This window comes from Nothoprocta perdicaria, unplaced genomic scaffold, assembly GCF_003342845.1.
Source record: "Nothoprocta perdicaria isolate Ctin4 unplaced genomic scaffold, notPer1 scaffold_121, whole genome shotgun sequence".
Taxonomy (NCBI): Eukaryota; Metazoa; Chordata; class Aves; order Tinamiformes; family Tinamidae; genus Nothoprocta; species Nothoprocta perdicaria.
This window is the reverse complement of record NW_020454328.1, coordinates 741,090-747,089: the sequence shown is the minus strand read 5'-3', so window position 1 is coordinate 747,089 and position 6,000 is coordinate 741,090.

The window sequence follows — 6,000 nt, the reverse complement described above, 5'->3', positions numbered from 1 at the left end:
ACCGCCATGCGCACCTCCCTGGACCGGGCCCATGGAAGCCACCGGGGTGATTTTTGCTGCTTTTGGATCAGGCCCGTAAGCAGGGGAACTGTGAGGTGACACATGCAGTGTGTTTGGACTGATGAAACACCTCGGGACGTGCAGGCGGAGCCAGGTGCTATCACTTACCTAGCGGCTCTGCTCCCTCTGCGCATCCCACTCGGCAGCCTGAAGAGCAGGCCTCCTCCATATGGCCATGCAGACACACCATGGGGAAGTTCCTTTCTGTGCTGGCTGTGGCTCCCGGCCCTTCCAAAAGCAGCCATGTTGTCCCCAAACCACAGCGAGTTTCTCAGGACCTCAGTGGCCTCAGGCGGGAAGCTGAGAATGGAAGATGGCGGCCTAGGGCTGGACCCCAGACCTGAGCTGAGGGCACAACATGTCGGCCCTGGGCTCGATCCAAGGCTGGAGATGTGGATGCAAGAAGGTGGCCCAGGGCTTGATGTCCACAGGCTCGTCGCCGCACAGCCCGCGTTTCCTCGCCGCTTGCATCACCCAACAGTCCGTTTTGCCTCCCAGTGTTGTTGCTGCACAGCCCACATCACCTTTCAGGCTGCATACCCCAGAGGCCACGTCCTCTCACGGCAGCGGCGCCTCGTGGCTGTGTGGCCTCACGACCTGCGTCACCTCATGGTATTGTTGCCTCACGGCCACATCACCCCAGGGCTGCCTCGCTTCACAGCTCGCATYGCCTCATGGCYGTGTTACCTCATGGCTGTGTTACCTCATGGTATTGTTGCCTCATGACCGCACCACCTCATGGCTGCCTCGCCTCACAGCTCGCATCGCCTCTGGCCGTGTTACCTCATGGCTGTGTTACCTCATGGTATTGTTGCCTCATGACCGCACCACCTCATGGCTGCCTCGCCTCACAGCTCGCATCGCCTCTGGCCGTGTTACCTCATGGCTGTGTTACCTCATGGTATTGTTGCCTCACAGCCACATCACCCCAGGGCTGCCTCGCCTCACAGCTCGCATCGCCTCACGGCTGTGTTACCTCATGGCCACCTTACCGCATGGTCTCTGCCTCATGATCGCATCACCTCACGGCCAAGCTCAGTGCCCATGGTGATGTTCACTCTCCTTCTGATGGCCTAGGATCACACTGGGCACTAAATCTTCTGTGGGGAGCTTAAAACCCTTACAAAGTGTCTGGAGAGGTTAAGAAGTTGTCAGATTACTCGCCTCAAGTAGAAAAGGTATAGTATTCAAAATGCAGCTTTATACTTTATTTCAGTGGAGGTAGTTTTAACCCTTTTAGTAAAGGTTAAAATTTAAAAAATCTTAAAAAAAAAAAAGGAAAATAAGTTTTGATAGAAAACGACAACAAAATATCCATTTTTAAAACCATGGAAGTGTTTCACTCTGGCTTTTCTGGTCTGTGGTTTGTGGGGGCTTTTTGCATAAGCCTCCCTCTTGGAGAGYCACAAACAATCCTGTGTGTCTAGGCAGGGCGAACGTGAATTTTGTCCCCAGGAACAGGGCCAGGTAACTCAGGCAGGCCCAGAGCTTCCTCTGGCCGAGGCTGCCGTGGGCAGGGGCGGCTGAGGCCCGTGGAGGCTCCGCTCTGCAGGCAGCTCATTTTCTGTGGGATCTCAGCGGATTCTGGCAAGGATATGTATAAACCTTCCCTCGTTCCTATGAGTAATCTCTTTTTATTTTGATTGCAGAGAGATCTAGAGCATCCGACAGGAATCTTTCTATCTACCTAAACAGATATCAAAGGCTAATCTCTTTTTATTTTGATTGCAGAGAGAAGAGATCTAGAGCATCCCACTGGAATCCTTCTATTCACCTAAACAGATATCAAAGGCCATTCATCAGCCCTAAGCTTGCCTGGCAGATGTAACAGAGGAAGGCTTTCTGATTCTGAATTTAACTTACAGCACCTGAGGTAAGGAGTTCAATGGGAGTTTCTTCCTGCCCAGTTAAAATGACAAATTGGTACATGAGTGTTTAATGAAAGATGCTGGAAACGTCCATGAAGATCAGAAAAATCACCTCTTGGAATTGACAGGCAGGCCATCTGCATTCCTGCGTTCCTATTAATTCCCTAACAATAAACGACAGGAGAGCCTAGAGGGTTAAAAGCTTAATTCAATCTCCTAGATTCCTTCCAGGGGCCTGTCTGCATATAGAATGAGAAAGGCATTTATAAAATTGTTATTTGCACACTAGGATTTTCATATGGCTCCATGCACCAAATATCAATCACGCCCCTCTCAGCCATGGTGTCACCATGCATCACACAGCCTTGCAGAGACTAATGATGCGCCTGCCTGTGACATCTGCCACACAGATTGATGACATCACACCCACTGCACACCATGTGACTGTTGCTACAGCTCACACGGCCAAATTTGACCTCAGCCAAGGTGTAATAATATTTCTCACAAACCCTGATGTAAAATTTGGGTGAATATAGATGGTCCCACACTCACATTTTGGGGAAATGCAGAGCCAAGTTAGGATTTCACTTCATTACTGAGCTTATAATGATCACTAGGGTATTAGGGTAATTTCCATCAGGGAAAAAGCATTCATCTTGGTCACATGCTCTGCAATTTGTATATGGAACAGGTCTTGATGAGAACTTAATTAAAACAACAGTCAAGTTCACTTCTGTTTTTTTTTTAATTATTTACTTTTTAATTTTTTTTTTTTTATTTACAGACTAAAATTCACCACCCAGATATATCTTTAATTTTAATATGAGAAATTACTCTTCTACTTTTTTCTGTCCTTCCTCATTTTGTTTTCCATACTCTGGACCAATGACCATTAAAGTCATTGTCGTTCATCTGTAGACTTCAGTAGGCATTAGACCATGGACAGAAAGCACTCAATAGCTGTTGAATTTCAGGCAGTTGTTCCCCTAATAACACGATGCTCCTGTGAAGGGATCTCTTGTCTCTGTGTGAAACTTACTCTGCAATGAAGCAAGGTGCAAATTCAAAGCAGAATGCCTCATTGGAATAAYGCATGTGTAGACAAGCCCTTACATAGTGGCATTAATTTCTATGAAGGAGTATAACAAGCATTGATCCTGCAGGCTCTTCTCGGATAGAAGAGAGAAGATTCATATTATATTGCCTCTCAGGGCTGGCCTTTAAAGAAGCACTCTCTAGTAGCATTAGAGATAAATGCTTAAACCATAGGAAAAATCCTTTTATCCTTTGCTGAATTAGTCAAACTGTCCCTCAAGAGCAGAGAGCTTCAGTGGAAACCCGAGGACTTGGTTACTGGAGGAAAGAAGGATGGAAGGAGTCTGCATATTTTAAACATTCCGACAGCTCCAGCGTGGCAGAGCTGCCTCTCAGGAGTTGGTCTGTGCTCTGACTCAGTTTACTGGCTGCAGTGTAATTACTGCTAAAGTACAAGAAAGAGGGATGTGACTATTCCTCTGAATTGAGGCTGCCCATGCACTTTGGATCTTCTGAGGTTATGGACCATATTTTGTTCTGTGCGTGTATTCAGGCTGCTGAAGAAATCTTTCTCTGAAGAAATCTGAAAAAAATACTGGCAAGCCATGGGGGCAAGGTCTGCTTTTATTGTAATCTCYTGCAAAGGAGATTACAAGAGAATCACAGAATCCCAGGATGGTTGAGGCTGGCAGGAACCTCCAGGGATCCCCSCCCAGTGCAGCCCCTGCTCCACGGGGACACCCAGAGCACGGGGCACCCGGGCGCATCCCGGCGGCTTGGGGAGGTCTCCAGAGCAGGAGCCTCCGCAGCCTCCCTGGGCAGCCCGGGCCAGGGCTCGGGCACCCKCACCCCAAACAAGTTCCTGCTCACATGGACAYGGAGCTGCCTGGGCTGCCCCTTGTGCCCACTGCCCCTGGGCCTGGCACGGCCACCACCCAGGAGAGCTCGGCCCCTTCCTCCCCGCATTCTCCTCTCAGGAGGTACTTAAACATATCGATGAGATGTCCTCTCAGTCTTCTCTCCTCTAGGCTGCATTTAGGGAGCGCTGGGCTGCTGTCTCTCAAGCTAGCTGAGGTAACGCACAGTTGTGCATTTCAGGAAACCCTKGGAGCAGCCATTAGCCTGAGGGCTGCCTCCCCTGATTCACAGCTCCTTTTCCTAAATCGCAAGCTCAGACAGTTTCTAAGCTGTGATTGGCATATGGGAATATAGAAATCACCTTCATAAAGGCCCCTGCTAGCTAACACTTCCCTCTGGTGAGGAAGATGGATGATATCCTGTAGTGTTAACATGTGGAAAGTGCTAATATTTCATCCAATTGTTCAGACTGTAAGAAGGTGAGACACAGGCCCAGAGCTTCCCACTCATGGACATCTTGAATAAAGCTTTTCTTAAATTATTTCCTTTGGAACTAATTCTCCTGCCCCTTTTGTCAGTGGTCCATCCATCTCTTGTTGCAGCTCTGTACACTTACCAAAATGTCTGGGACAAAGAATACGAAGTATTCAGRGGAAAATAGTGAGTCTTTCTAGGACTGGAACCAGGCTGAGAACAGTTTATGAAATCTCTTATGAAATATTGTGTTAGAGCTGTTTTTGCAGATAGGAACTTGGCAATGGATGCTGTTTGACAAAATGGATTTTTCTCTAGATACCAATAGAATTACATTAGAGACTAAATTAATAAAAATGCCTTGTACCTGAGCACCAGCTGGACTATTTAGTGTGGAGTGATCCTGATTTACACCACCTAAAGACTTCTCCCACTAAGCACTGTATGTGTCCACCCTTTATAAAAGTACAGAGAACCAGAGTAACTCCTGCCCCATAAAATCTTGCCCTGAAAGAGGTGATTTCTTAGGATCTCCGCAATCCTAAGCCAAATTACAGATGTAAGTTAACAACTATGGACCTCAGAATTTTGCCCTATGTTAATACAAGAGACAGGACCACTGTGTATCAGCAGAAATACATGGACACACAAGCGATGAGGACCAACCAGTGAGATCACACAGCAAAAACAGACTTCAACAGGGAGGCTGAAGATAGAGACAGTATCAGCTCACAGGCTCTATAGGGGGAAAAAAGGTTAGCTTGGAAGCAGATATATAACATAGGTGGGAAAGGGGAACAATCTGAAAGGAGAGATGTGATATWAAAAGTAAGGATAATGTGAAAGTAAAGGAAGGGCAAAATTACGCAAACTCTAGATGATAAGAAAGGCCAAGCCACTAAACTGATTGCTGGGGGAATGAAAAGGAAAATAAAGTCCCAGATACCRCTGACTGGGACAGCAGGGCTGGAATGAACGTTGCAAGCAGGTTAGTGCCTGGGAATGCTAGATGAAAYGGCTGGGCCCTACACACCTGCAAACCTCTGGGAAAGCAGCCTCGGCCTGAAGGATCTTTGGTATTTGAGCACTGTTGTTCCCGTGGAGCTCTGCTAGACATCAGTGTATCTGCCCCTGAACATGCCCTGCCTTTCCATAAGCAGCGTTGGCGCTGCAGGACCTGGTTCCCCCGCCGCCCCGCAGGCTCGGAATTGTGCTACCTGGGCAGCACCTTCTCTTCTGCTTTTTAGCATGCGGACAAATGTTCACTAGTGATTGGAAACTGAACAGCTATTTTTTAAAGCAAGCAGAGTTTAGGAGCGACACCTCTGCTAAGTTTTTTCTAGGCCACATGGATCTTGTTTGATGCTCTGTGAGATTTACTTACTGACCTTTCCAGGTACAAAACTAGGAAGGCAGCAGTAGGAAGGGGAAATCAGCTCTGAAGCGGTTAATTTTACTGGCTCTAAAATTGATAAGCAGTGGTACGTCAGCCTGAAATGAACTTGCCTTGTTCGGTGGGGTTCTAAGACAGCGGAACTCAATCAGCAACGGGCCACATGGTTCAAAGCCGCAATTCATCCCACCGCGCCTCTGAAAAATGGGAGGTGACAGTTCATTTTGCCAGTGACAGTCTGTCGGTCTCGCTCACTGCTTCTGCCGTCGATTGCACTGCTGAGGTGAAGTGTGAGCTCCGAGACACCCTTGC